The following is a 15,449-nucleotide window of genomic DNA, read 5'->3' on the forward strand; positions in this document are numbered from 1 at the left end:
GAAAATTAATATCTGCCTATTCTCTTATTTGTCTCCTAAAACGCGCCACAATATGCGTTGGGATTGATCTAAGCAAAGATACAGTGCCCTCGAGAGAACTTATTTTAGGTCGCAAAAACGATAATTTCATGGGCTATAGCCTTACCATTTTTTCAATTTTTCGGAAAAATATTAGCTGCCTATTCTCTCATTTGTCTCCTAAAACGCGTCAGAATATGCGTTGGGATTGATCTAAGCGAAGATACAGTGTCCTCGAGAGAATCTATTTGAGGTCGCAAAAACGATAATTTCATGGGCTTAGCCTTACCATTTTTTCAATTTTTCGGGATAATAATATCTGCCTATTCTCCTATTTGTCGCGTAAAAACGCGTCAGAATATGCGTTGGGATTGATCTAAGCGAAGATACAGTGTCCTCGAGAGAACCTATTTGAGGTCGCAAAAACGATAATTTCATGGGCTATAGCCTTACCATTTTTTCAATTTTTCGGGAAAATTATTATCTGCCTATTCTCTTATTTGTCGCCTAAAAACGCGTCAGAATATGCGTTGGGATTGATCTAAGCGACGATACAGTGCCCTCGAGAATACTTATTTTAGGTCGCAAAAGCGATAATTTCATGGGCTACAGCCTTACCATTTTTTCAATTTTTCGGGAAAATTAATATCTCCCTATTCTCTTATTTGTCTCCTAAAACGCGTCACAATATGCGTTGGGTTTATCTAAGCGAAGATACAGTGCCCTCGAGAGAACTTATTTTAGGTCGCAAAAATGATAATTTCATGGGCTATAGCCTTACCATTTTGCAATTTTTCGGGAAAATAATATCTGCCTATTCTCTTATTTGTCGCCTAAAACGCGTCAGAATATGCGTTGGGATTGATCTAAGCGAAGATACAGTGTCCTCGAGAGAATCTATTTGAGGTCGCAAAAACGATAATTTCATGGGCTTAGCCTTACCATTTTTTCAATTTTTCGGGAAAATTATTATCTGCCTATTCTCTTATTTGTCGCCTAAAAACGCGTCAGAATATGCGTTGGGATTGATCTAAGCGAAGATACAGTGCCCGCGAGAATACTTATTTTAAGTCGCAAAAGCGATAATTTCATGGGCTATAGCCTTACCATTTTTTCAATTTTTCGGGATAATAATATCTGCCTATTCTCCTATTTGTCGCCTAAACACGCGTCAGAATATGCGTTGGGATTGATCTAAGCGAAGATACAGTGTCCTCGAGAGAACCTATTTGAGGTCGCAAAAACGATAATTTCATGGGCTATAGCCTTACCATTTTTTCAATTTTTCGGGAAAATTATTATCTGCCTATTCTCTTATTTGTCGCCTAAAAACGCGTCAGAATGTGCGTTGGGATTGATCTAAGCGAAGATGGAGTGCCCTCGAGAGAAATTATTTTAGGTCGCAAAAACGATATTTTCATGGGCTATAGCCTTCCCATTTTTTCAATTTTTCGGGAAAATTAATATCTGCCTATTCTCTTATTTGTCGCCTAAAAACGCGTCAGAATATGCGTGAGGATTGACCTAAGCGAAGATACAGTGCCCTCGAGAGAACTTATTTTAGGTCGGAAAAACGCTATTTTCATGGGCTATAGCCTTACCATTTTTTGATTTTTTCGGGAAATTTAATATCTGCCTATTCTCTTATTTGTCGCCGAAAAACGCGTCAGAATATGCGTGGGGATTTACCTAAGCGAAGATACAGTGCCCTCGAGAGAACTTATTTTATGTCGGAAAAACGATATTTTCATGGGCTGTATCCTTACCATTTTTTCAATTTTTCGGGAAAATTATTATCTGCCTATTCTCTTATTTGTCGCCTAAAAACGCGTCAGAATATGCGTGGGGATTGACCTAAGCGAATATACAGTGCCCTCGAGAGAAATTATTTTAGGTCGAAAAAACGATAATTTCATGGGCTATAGCCTTACCATTTTTTCAATTTTTCGGGAAAATTAATATCTGCCTCTTGTCTTAATTGTCGCCTAAAAACGCGTCAGAATATGCGTGGGGATTGACCTAAGCGAAGATACAGTGCCCTGGACAGAAATTATTTTAGGTGGCAAAAACGATATTTTCATGGGCTATAGCCTTACCATTTTTTCAATTTTTCGGCAAAATTATTATCTGCCTATTCTCTTATTTGTCGCCTAAAAACGCGTCAGAATATGCGTGGGGATTGATCTAAGCGAAGATGGAGTGCCCTCGAGAGAAATTATTTTAGGTCGCAAAAACGATATTTTCATGGGCTATAGCCTTACCATTTTTTCAATTTTTCGGGACAATTATTATCTGCCTATTCTCTTATTTGTCGCCTAAAAACGCGTCAGAATATGCGTTGGGATTGATCTAAGCGACGATACAGTGCCCTCGAGAATACTTATTTTAGGTCGCAAAAGCGATAATTTCATGGGCTATAGCCTTACCATTTTTTCAATTTTTCGGGAAAATTAATATCTGCCTATTCTCTTATTTGTCTCCTCAAACGCGTCACAATATGCGTTGCGATTGATCTAAGCGAAGATACAGTGCCCTCAGGAGAACTTATTTTAGGTCGCAAAAGCGATATTTTCATGGGCTATAGCCTTACCATTTCTTCAATTTTTCGGGAAAATAATATCTGCCTATTCTCTTATTTGTCGCCTAAAAACGCGTCAGAATATGCGTTGGGATTGATCTAAGCGAAGATACAGTGTCCTCGAGAGAACCTATTTTAGGTCGCAAAAACGTTAATTTCATGGGCTATAGCCTTACCATTTTTTCAATTTTTCGGGAAAATTATTATCTGCCTATTGTCTTATTTGTCGCCCTAAAACGCGTCAGAATATGCGTGGGGATTGACCGAAGCGAAGTTACAGTGCCCTGGACAGAAATTATTTTAGGTCGCAAAAACGATATTTTCATGGGCTATAGCCTTACCATTTTTTCAATTTTTCGGGAAAATTAATATCTGCCTATTGTCTTATTTGTCGCCTAAAAACGCGTCAGAATATGCGTGGGGATTGACCGAAGCGAAGATACAGTGCCCTGGACAGAAATTATTTTAGGTGGCAAAAACGATATTTTCATGGGCTATAGCCTTACCATTTTTTCAATTTTTCGGCAAAATTATTATCTGCCTATTCTCTTATTTGTCGCCTAAAAACGCGTCAGAATATGCGTGGGGATTGATCTAAGCGAAGATGGAGTGCCCTCGAGAGAAATTATTTTAGGTCGCAAAAACGATATTTTCATGGGCTATAGCCTTACCATTTTTTCAATTTTTGGGGAAAATAATATCTGCCTATTCATTTATTTGTCGCCTCAAAACGCGTCAGAATATGCGTTGGGATTGATCTAAGCGAAGATACAGTGTCCTCGAGAGAACCTATTTTAGGTCGCAAAAACAATAATTTCATGGGCTATAGCCTTACCATTTTTTCAATTTTTCGGGAAAATTAATATCTGCCTATTCTCTTATTTGTCGCCTAAAAACGCGTCAGAATATGCGTTGGGATTGATCTAAGCGAAGATAAAGTGTCCTCGAGAGAACCTATTTTAGGTCGCAAAAACAATAATTTCATGGGCTATAGCCTTACCATTTTTTCAATTTTTCGGCAAAATTATTATCTGCCTATTCTCTTATTTGTCGCCTAAAAACGCGTCAGAATATGCGTGGGGATTGATCTAAGCGAAGATACAGCGCCCTCGAGAGAAATTATTTTAGGTGCCAAAAGCGATATTCTAGGTCTATAGCCTTACCATTTTTTCAATTTTTCGGGAAAATATAATATCTGCCTATTCTCTTATTTGTCGCCCAAAACGCATCAGAATATGCGTTCGGATTGATCTACGCGAAGCTACATTGCCCTCGAGAGAACTTATTTTAGGTCGCAAAAACGATATTTTCATGGGCTATAGCCTTACCATTTTTTCAATTTTTCGGGAAAATTATCATCTGCCTATTCTCTTATTTGTCGCCTAAAACGCGTCAGAATATGCGTTTGGATTGATCTAAGCGAAGATACAGTGCCCTCGAGAATACTTATTTTAGGTCGGAAAAACGATATTTTCATGAGCTATAGCCTTACCATTTTTTCAATTTTTCGGGAAAATTAATATCTGCCTATTCTCTTATTTGTCGCCTAAAAACGCGTCAGAATATGCGTGAGGATTGACCTAAGCGAAGATACAGTGCCCTCGAGAGAACTTATTTTAGGTCGGAAAAACGCTATTTTCATGGGCTATAGCCTTACCATTTTTTCAATCTTTCGGGAAAATTAATATCTGCCTATTCTCTTATTTGTCGCCTAAAAACGCGTCAGAATATGCGTGAGGATTGACCTAAGCGAAGATACAGTGCCCTCGAGAGAAATTATTTTAGGTCGAAAAAACGATAATTTCATGGGCTATAGCCTTACCATTTTTTCAATTTTTCGGGAAAATTAATATCTGCCTCTTGTCTTAATTGTCGCCTAAAAACGCGTCAGAATATGCGTGGGGATTGACCTAAGCGAAGATACAGTGCCCTGGACAGAAATTATTTTAGGTCGCAAAAACGATATTTTCATGGGCTATAGCCTTTCCATTTTTTCAATTTTTCGGGAAAATTATCTGCCTATTCTCTTATTTGTCGCCTAAAAACGCGTCAGAATATGCGTTGGGATTGATCTAAGCGAAGATACAGTGTCCTCGAGAGAATCTATTTGAGATCGCAAAAACGATAATTTCATGGGCTATAGCCTTACCATTTTTTCAATTTTTCGGGACAATTAATATCTGCCTATTCTCTTATTTGTCGCCTAAAAACGCGTCAGAATATGCGTTGGGATTGATCTAAGCGACGATACAGTGCCCTCGAGAATACTTATTTTAGGTCGCAAAAGCGATAATTTCATGGGCTATAGCCTTACCATTTTTTCAATTTTTCGGGAAAATAATATCTGCCTATTCTCTTATTTGTCTCCTCAAACGCGTCACAATATGCGTTGCGATTGATCTAAGCGAAGATACAGTGCCCTCAGGAGAAATTATTTTAGGTCGCAAAAGCGATATTTTCATGGGCTATAGCCTTACCATTTCTTCAATTTTTCGGGAAAATAATATCTGCCTATTCTCTTATTTGTCGCCTAAAAACGCGTCAGAATATGCGTTGGGATTGATCTAAGCGAAGATACAGTGTCCTCGAGAGAACCTATTTTAGGTCGCAAAAACGATAATTTCATGGGCTATATCCTTACCATTTTTTCAATTTTTCGGGAAAATTATTATCTGCCTATTGTCTTATTTGTCGCCCCAAAACGCGTCAGAATATGCGTGGGGATTGACCGAAGCGAAGTTACAGTGCCCTGGACAGAAATTATTTTAGGTCGCAAAAACGATATTTTCATGGGCTATAGCCTTACCATTTTTTCAATTTTTCGGGAAAATAATATCTGCCTATTGTCTTATTTGTCGCCTAAAAACGCGTCAGAATATGCGTGGGGATTGACCGAAGCGAAGATACAGTGCCCTGGACAGAAATTATTTTAGGTGGCAAAAACGATATTTTCATGGGCTATAGCCTTACCATTTTTTCAATTTTTCGGCAAAATTATTATCTGCCTATTCTCTTATTTGTCGCCTAAAAACGCGTCAGAATATGCGTGGGGATTGATCTAAGCGAAGATGGAGTGCCCTCGAGAGAAATTATTTTAGGTCGCAAAAACGATATTTTCATGGGCTATAGCCTTACCATTTTTTCAATTTTTGGGGAAAATTAATATCTGCCTATTCATTTATTTGTCGCCTCAAAACGCATCAGAATATGCGTTCGGATTGATCTACGCGAAGCTACATTGCCCTCGAGAGAACTTATTTCAGGTCGCAAAAACGATATTTTCATGGGCTATAGCCTTACCATTTTTTCAATTTTTCGGGAAAATTAATATCTGCCTATTCTCTTATTTGTCGCCTAAAAACGCGTCAGAATATGCGTTGGGATTGATCTAAGCGAAGTTACAGTGTCCTCGAGAGAACCTATTTTAGGTCGCAAAAACAATAATTTCATGGGCTATAGCCTTACCATTTTTTCAATTTTTCGGGAAAATTAATATCTGCCTATTCTCTTATTTGTCGCCTAAAAACGCGTCAGAATATGCGTTGGGATTGATCTAAGCGAAGATACAGTGTCCTCGAGAGAACCTATTTTAGGTCGCAAAAACAATAATTTTATGGGCTATAGCCTTACCATTTTTTCAATTTTTCGGCAAAATTATTATCTGCCTATTCTCTTATTTGTCGCCTAAAAACGCGTCAGAATATGCGTGGGGATTGATCTAAGCGAAGATACAGCGCCCTCGAGAGAAATTATTTTAGGTGCCAAAAGCGATATTTTCTAGGTCTATAGCCTTACCATTTTTTCAATTTTTCGGGAAAATATAATATCTGCCTATTCTCTTATTTGTCGCCTAAAACGCATCAGAATATGCGTTCGGATTGATCTACGCGAAGCTACATTGCCCTCGAGAGAACTTATTTCAGGTCGCAAAAACGATATTTTCATGGGCTATAGCCTTACCATTTTTTCAATTTTTCGGGAAAATTATTATCTGCCTATTCTCTTATTTGTCGCCTAAAACGCGTCCGAATATGCGTTTGGATTGATCTAAGCGAAGATACAGTGCCCTCGAGAATACTTATTTTAGGTCGGAAAAACGATATTTTCATGAGCTATAGCCTTACCATTTTTTCAATTTTTCGGGAAAATTAATATCTGCCTATTCTCTTATTTGTCGCCTAAAACGCGTCAGAATATGCGTGAGGATTGACCTAAGCGAAGATACAGTGCCCTCGAGAGAACTTATTTTAGGTCGGAAAAACGCTATTTTCATGGGCTATAGCCTTACCATTTTTTCAATTTTTCGGGAAAATTAATATCTGCCTATTCTCTTATTTCTCGCCTAAAAACGCGTCAGAATATGCGTGAGGATTGACCTAAGCGAAGATACAGTGCCCTCGAGAGAACTTATTTTAGGTCGGAAAAACAATAATTTCATGGAGTATAACCTTACCATTTTTTCAATTCTTCGGGAAAATTATTATCTGCCTATTCTCTTATTTGTCGCCTAAAAACGCGTCAGAATATGTGTTGGGATTGTTCTAACCGAAGATACAGTGCCCTCGAGAGAAATTATTTTAGGTGCCAAAAGCGATATTTTCATGGGCTATAGCCTTACCATTTTTTCAATTTTTCGGGAAAATTTAATATCTGCCTATTCTCTTATTTGTCGCCTAAAACGCATCAGAATATGCGTTCAAATTGATGTAAGCGAAGTAACATTGCCCTCGAGAGAACTTATTTTAGGTCGCAAAAACGATATTTTCATGGGCTCCCAGGTAGCACACAAAGTCTTGAAAACGTCGTATTAAGGGATTCAATGTCTGAAACGGATTTTTGACCAAAATCGACGCATCAAAGACGTTCCAAACAAGATAGCTTAAAAACGAGGGGTGAATACGTTTTGATAACGTTGGAAGCCAGACAGCTTAAAAACGAGGGGTGAATACGTTTTGCAAACGACTCAAAACGCCACCGCCACGTCACGGCGCGTCAGCCTCTTTAGCGGCTTCTACAATATTCAACAACCCATCAACGCGATCCAACCTTGCGCAAGGTGGCGATACCATCGTCAAATCATGTGACCAAGGTGGCCACGTGATTCGTGATGCCGGGCAGCCGGGCGAGCCGGGGCATAGTCGCGTCGTCATGGCGTCGTCGCGTCACCGCACTCGCATTGCGCTGTGGTGTGTTTGCGGCTGTTCTGAACGTGCTGCCGCTGCCCTTTGCTATGTAAGTGTTGCAGTGTTTTGCTGTCAAGAAAACGATATTCTGTGATCAGTTTGGGTTGTGCGATATGTTTGTGTGGTTTTAATTTGGAAATCAGTAGTGTTTTCAATTGTTATGTGATCAAGGCGGCCACGTTATTCGTGAAGCCGGGCATAGTTACGTTATCGCACTCGCATGGCACTATGGTCTGTTTGCGACTGTTCTGAATGTGCTGCCGCTGCCCTTTGTCATGTAAGTGTTGCAGTGCTTTGCTGTCAAGAAAACGACATTCTGTGATTAGTTTGGGTTGTGCGATCTGTTTGAGCCGGGCATAATAACGTTATCGCACTTGCATTGCGCTGTGGTATGATAGCGGCTGTTCTGAATGTGCTGCCGCTGCCCTTTGTCATGTAAGTGTTGCAGGGTTTTGCCGTCAAGAAAACGACGTTCTGTGATTAGTTTGGGTTGTGCGATCGGTTTGTGCAGTTTAATTTGGAAATCAGTAGTGTTTTCAATTGGAGGGCGCGGAGTGGAGGGCACTAATCAGCTCTTCAAGTTCATTGTCATGTTTTGTGAGGCGCCTTTTCACTGACGCTGTAATTAAGGCGTTAAGGGCAGTAGAAGGACGAAAGTTAGAGGGACGAAATCGTGCCTGTGTGTCCCTAGCGTCGGGGTCGGCCGCTATACGTGATCCTAACAAGAAAGCATTTTGCAGAATGCGAAGAAAGGCGGCAAAATTTCTGTCTGTGCGCACGTTGCCGATCTCCGCAATAGAGCCATCGTCGTGGTATTTTAGTCTCCCGTTTAGCAAGAGTGTTGCAGACAAGGGAACTGGTTCAAACAGGCTTTTTTTTAATGATTCACTACTAGTGCGGTATCCCAAAAGGTGAGGTCAAGTGCTCGCCCTATTTTCTTCCCTCGCGCTACAGCGCACTGACAGAATTTTGCGTGCACCATACCGTGCTTTTATCGTTTGCGCTTCAGGTTCTCGATTGTGTTTTCGCCCCCTTTACCCACGTGATGGGTATTTCATGGTATTACCGGGTACCACATGTGTCCATATATTGTGTCCAATATATGAAACGGCCAAATTCGATTTTATTTGACGCCTCAAATGGTAGTAATGTATTGAGTCCCTTGTAGCTTTGTGCTTGTTATCAATTTTACTATTTGGCGAATGGATACAGCATGTACGCTGCATAACTCGCTTGTGCATACTGCATACGTGAGTCGAGTCTGCCCTTGGTATAAAATAACTTGTATGCTTTAGGTAGTACGATTGTTTGCAGTTTGGGACATGTGTCGGAATGTACGCTGTGCGCCCTTCGCGCTTTACGGCGGCCTGCCGAGTTCGTGCGGGTGCCATGTGTGCGCATGGAGTTCGCGAAGTGCTCTCGCAGTTTTTTTTAATATATATATATATATATATATATATATATATATATATATATATATATATATATATATATATATATATATATATATACATGTGTTCTGTTCGCGCGCTTCGCACAACAGGGCATGTCGCAGTTCTTTGTCCTTGTGCAACACATTTTCCTAGCGTACGTCTGTGCATTATTTGATGCCGGTTTCACACGGGGCTTTTTTAGCCGCTATCCAGTCCGTTACAAATCGAATTTCTCGGTCGTGATGGCTCCTCTGCGCAAGCTACGAGAGTGAGCCAGCCGCATCGATAATTTCGATCCGGATCGGGCTTGATCGCGATCGAGAGTGGTCGTGTGACACCGGTTTTACACATGGCTCCCACATAGGGAACACCTTAAGTTCAATGCTACTGAGTGAAGAGCAAGTGCATATATATGCCAGTGGTGGTATGTGGGCAAGTCTTTCTGGTGAAGCCAGTACTTGTGCATTCAAAACATTTCAATTACCAGCGTAGTGCATCAATGTGTCTACTTCGACAAAATGGAGCACCAGTGCAGATATCTGACCATACCTGTCCAGGGCAGCAAGTGTGTCTAGATTGAAACCACTACCAGCATGTGCGGCAGTTCTATTTCCAGCAGCGGGACTGCACAATAATCAGTAGGGTGCTCTCAAGCTGTTTATCTATGAAGCTCTGCCTGGACTGTGTGCCAAATATTTTTGGACGTGAAAGTGGGGGTGAATTGGTAAACATCAGTGGAACTGTGCCTGGACTTTGTGGCAAATGTTTTTGGATGTGAAAGTGTGAGTGAACTGGCAAAGAATTTGCTCTGGGCTACATGTGTTAAACATTTTTCATATTCAGAGTGCTTTTTTTTTACTTTAGGAGACTGGAGATGTGCGCAAAGTGTGACATGTCAGTGTGCTAATTAATGTATTTGCTGGTTTGCAAATTATTCGTTGCAACTTTATTTTTGCCCGAGAGGTACAACTTTGCCTCTTGTAAAGGGCTCTTTAGATAAAACACTTACCATTTATTATGACCATTGCTTCCTTTGTTACACAAATGCAGCTTCCAGTGCATTGCAGTTTATTTCCATGTTTATGTAAGTTTCTAATATGAGGCTTGCATATTCATTTCTCACGTTCTGGAGTGGCAAGATGCAGCATTACTGTCTCATCGTTCGCTGTACTACAGTAGTGTTCACTTGTTACACTGAATCCCCCGTTTAAGTATTCTGTACTAATTTCACTTTATTGCTTTTTTGTTGTATGGTTTTTCTCGCCATTACCTTCTTTGATATATCCTAAAGGCAATATTTCCAATTTTGCATTGTTCCCATTTTTTTTTATTTCTGTCACAGGATTGTTTTATGATGGTATGCGGTGGTATTTCTTTTTGTGCTCTTTTTAAGCTTCTAGATGATTGGTAACATTGCTTGGAGGCAGTTACCATCCAATTCATACTCTTGCATTTTTCAGTCTACTTCTTCCATTCGCTCCGATGTCACTTCTGCATAACTCTAGTCCATCTAATAGCACGCCCACTTTACTATGATAAATTAGACACTTTAGTACACTCCAGGTTTTTCTGTTCATTTTTGTATGTGTACTTGGAATTTTGTTTATGTGCTAGTGAATGTTCACTTTCGAGTTCATTACGAATCCTTTCTGCGACTTTTGTCATTGTTGATGTACTTTTATTTCTATTTGCATTTCTCACACAGTTTGTTCGAACCTTGCATAAGCATTACATTTTAATAAAGTGTTCTTGCTTTGTCACAATGTTCTCATTTCATGCACTCTTGGCATGAAGGGCTTGGTCTGGCCACCTGCCAATTTGTTCTTTGCAGGATGTCATTCCCATTGTGGCTGTAAGCATCGTAGCTTACTAAAGGCGGTATTAAGGATTTATTATTCCTAACAGGCTCATTTTCGTGCGACTTGGTAGAGGATGCGCCGGCCATGCGGGGAACAGTGCTTGGCACTGCGCCATGGCTCTTACAGTCAACACCGACGCTTCTACTCATCTGGGGCGCGATTGGAGATCGTTGTTCGAAACGCCCGATCAGTTTCACCTCACGCGATTGGCCTAGGCCGTGCCAAGGGGTGCGGCTGACGACGTCTGCGCGGCATAGGCCAGTCGCGTGAGGCGAAACTAAACGCGTGTTTTGAACAACGATGTCTGATCGCGCCCGTCACCCGCGAAAACTAGCTTCAGATGATCGTAAACCTTTCAAGACCGCTTCTAGACCAGCTTTTTGATAACGTCCTAAAAATGTTTAGAAAATGGTTACGAATAGTTCTGGCAAAGAGATTACTTGTGTCTTTCCCAATCCTATTTCTAGACGAGCTTTTCGAATACGTCTTGCAGACCTCTTCTAGATCGTCTCAAGAAAGTAATTAAGCCGGACATTAGCAGAGATATCCGACGTTTTCCCGCCGAAGTTCTCTCATTCGTGTCTTCTTTAACCCGTTTTTATCGTCTTGGATAAACGCTACGAAAACGTTACGTATCTCTTTTGTGCTACCTGGGCTATAGCCTTACCATTTTTTCAATTTTTCGGGAAAATTATTATCTGCCTGTTCTCTTATTTGTCGCCTAAAAAGGCGTCAGAATATGCGTTGGGATTGATCTAAGCGAAGATACAGTGCCCTCGACAGAACTTATTTTAGGTCGGAAAAACGATATTTTCGTGAGCTATAGCCTTACCATTTTTTCAATTTTTCGGGAAAATTTAATATCTGCCTATTCTCTTATTTGTCGCCTAAAACGCATCAGAATATGCGTTCAAATTGATCTAAGCGAAGTAACATTGCCCTCGAGAGAACTTATTTTAGGTCGCAAAAACGATATTTTCAAGGGCTATAGCCTTACCATTTTTTCAATTTTTCGGGAAAATTATTATCTGCCTATTCTCTTATTTGTCGCCTAAAACGCGTCAGAATATGCGTTGGGATTGATCTAAGCGAAGATACAGTGTCCTCGAGAGAAATTATTTTAGGTCGCAAAAACGATATTTTCATGGCCTATAGCCTTACCATTTTTTTCAATTTTTCGGGAAAATTAATATCTGCCTATTCTCTTATTTGTCGCCTAAAAACGCGTCAGAATATGCGTGGGAATTGACCTAAGCGAAGATACAGTGCCCTCGAGAGAAATTATTTTAGGTCGCAAAAACGATATTTTCATGGCCTATAGCCTTACCATTTTTTTCAATTTTTCGGGAAAATAATATCTGCCTATTCTCTTATTTGTCGCCTAAAAACGCGTCAGAATATGCGTTGCGATTGATCTAAGCGAAGATACAGTGCCCTCAGGAGAACTTATTTTAGGTCGCAAAAGCGATATTTTCATGGGCTATAGACTAACCATTTCTTCAATTTTTCGGGAAAATAAATATCTGCCTATTCTCTTATTTGTCGCCTAAAAACGCGTCAGAATATGCGTTGGGATTGATCTAAGCGAAGATACAGTGTCCTCGAGAGAACCTATTTTAGGTCGCAAAAACAATAATTTCATGGGCTATAGCCTTACCATTTTTCAGTTTTTCGGGAAAATTAATATCTGCCTATTCTCTGATTTGTCGCCTAAAAACGCGTCAGAATATGCGTTGGGATTGATCTAAGCGAAGATACAGTGTCCTCGAGAGAACCTATTTTAGGTCGCAAAAAGGATAATTTCATGGGCTATAGCCTTACCATTTTTTCAATTTTTCGGCAAAATTATTATCTGCCTATTCTCTTATTTGTCGCCTAAAAACGCGTCAGAATATGCGTGGGGATTGATCTAAGCGAAGATGGAGTGCCCTCGAGAGAACTTATTTTAGGTCGCAAAAACGATATTTTCATGAGCTATAGCCTTACCATTTTTTCAATTTTTCGGGAAAATTATTATCTGCCTATTGTCTTATTTGTCGCCTAAAACGCGTCAGAATATGCGTTTGGATTGATCTAAGCGAAGATACAGTGCCCTCGAGAATACTTATTTTAGGTCGGAAAAACGATATTTTCATAAGCTATAGCCTTACCATTTTTTCAATTTTTCGGGAGAATTAATATCTGCCTATTCTCTTATTTGTCGCCTAAAAATGCGTCAGAATATGCGTGAGGATTGACCTAAGCGAAGATACAGTGCCCTCGAGAGAAATTATTTTAGGTCGCAAAAACGATATTTTCATGGCCTATAGCGTTACCATTTTTTTCAATTTTTCGGGAAAATTAATATCTGCCTATTCTCTTTTTTTCGCCTAAAAACGCGTCAGAATATGCGTGGGGATTGATCTAAGCGAAGATACAGCGCCCTCGAGAGAAATTATTTTAGGTGCCAAAAGCGATATTTTCTAGGTCTATAGCCTTACCATTTTTTCAATTTTTCGGGAAAATATAATATCTGCCTATTCTCTTATTTGTCGCCTAAAACGCATCAGAATATGCGTTCGTATTGATCTAAGCAAAGCTACATTGCCCTCGAGAGAACTTATTTTAGGTCGCAAAAACGATATTTTCATGGGCTATAGGCTTACCATTTTTTCAATTTTTCGGGAAAATTATTATCTGCCTATTCTCTTATTTGTCGCCTAAAACGCGTCAGAATATGCGTTTGGATTGATCTAAGCGAAGATACAGTGCCCTCGAGAATACTTATTTTAGGTCGGAAAAACGATAGTTTCATGAGCTATAGCCTTACCATTTTTTCAATTTTTCGGGAAAATTTAATATCTGCCTATTCTCTTATTTGTCGCCTAAAACGCATCAGAATATGCGTGAGGATTGACCTAAGCGATGATACAGTGCCCTCGAGAGAAATTATTTTAGGTCGCAAAAACGATATTTTCATGGCCTATAGCCTTACCATTTTTTTCAATTTTTCGGGAAAATTAATATCTGCCTATTCTCTTATTTGTCGCCTAAAAACGCGTCAGAATATGCGTGGGGATTGATCTAAGCGAAGATACAGCGCCCTCGAGAGAAATTATTTTAGGTGCCAAAAGCGATATTTTCTAGGTCTATAGCCTTACCATTTTTTCAATTTTTCGGGAAAATATAATATCTGCCTATTCTCTTATTTGTCGCCTAAAACGCATCAGAATATGCGTTCGGATTGATCTAAGCGAAGCTACATTGCCCTCGAGAGAACTTATTTTAGGTCGCAAAAACGATATTTTCATGGGCTATAGCCTTACCATTTTTTCAATTTTTCGGGAAAATTAATATCTGCCAATTCTCTTATTTGTCGCCTAAAAACGCGTCAGAATATGCGTGAGGATTGACCTAAGCGAAGGTACAGTGCCCTCGAGGGAACATATTTTAGGTCGGAAAAACGATATTTTCATGGGCTATACCCTTACCATTTTTTCAATTTTTCGGGACAATTTGCCTATTCTCTTATTTGTCACCTAAAAAAGCGTGAGAATATGCGTTGGGATTGATCTAAGCGAAGATACAGTGCCCTCGAGAATACTTATTTTAGGTCGCAAAAGCGATAATTTCATGGGCTATAGCCATACCATTTTTTCAATTTTACGGGAAAATTAATATCTGCCTATTCTCTTACTTGTCTCCTAAAACGCGTCACAATATGCGTTGGGATTGATCTAAGCAAAGATACAGTGCCCTCGAGAGAACTTATTTTAGGTCGCAAAAACGATAATTTCATGGGCTATAGCCTTACCATTTTTTCAATTTTTCGGGAAAATAATAGCTGCCTATTCTCTTATTTGTCGCCTAAAACGCGTCGGAATATGCGTTGGGATTGATCTAAGCGAAGATACAGTGTCCTCGAGAGAATCTATTTGAGGTCGCAAAAACGATAATTTCATGGGCTATAGCCTTACCATTTTTTCAATTTTTCGGGATAATAATATCTGCCTATTCTCCTATTTGTCGCCTAAAAACTCGTCAGAATATGCGTTGGGATTGATCTAAGCGAAGATACAGTGTCCTCGAGAGAACCTATTTGAGGTCGCAAAAACGATAATTTCATGGGCTATAGCCTTACCATTTTTTCAATTTTTCGGGAAAATTATTAGCTGCCTATTCTCTTATTTGTCGCCTAAAAACGCGTCAGAATATGCGTTGGGATTGATCTAAGCGAAGATACAGTGCCCTCGAGACTACTTATTTTAAGTCGCAAAACCGATAATTTCATGGGCTATAGACTTACCATTTTTTCAATTTTTCGGGATAATAATATCTGCCTATTCTCCTATTTGTCGCCTAAAAACGCGTCAGAATATGCGTTGGGATTGATCTAAGC

Source organism: Dermacentor variabilis, chromosome 5, assembly GCF_050947875.1.
Source record: "Dermacentor variabilis isolate Ectoservices chromosome 5, ASM5094787v1, whole genome shotgun sequence".
NCBI lineage: Eukaryota > Metazoa > Arthropoda > Arachnida > Ixodida > Ixodidae > Dermacentor > Dermacentor variabilis.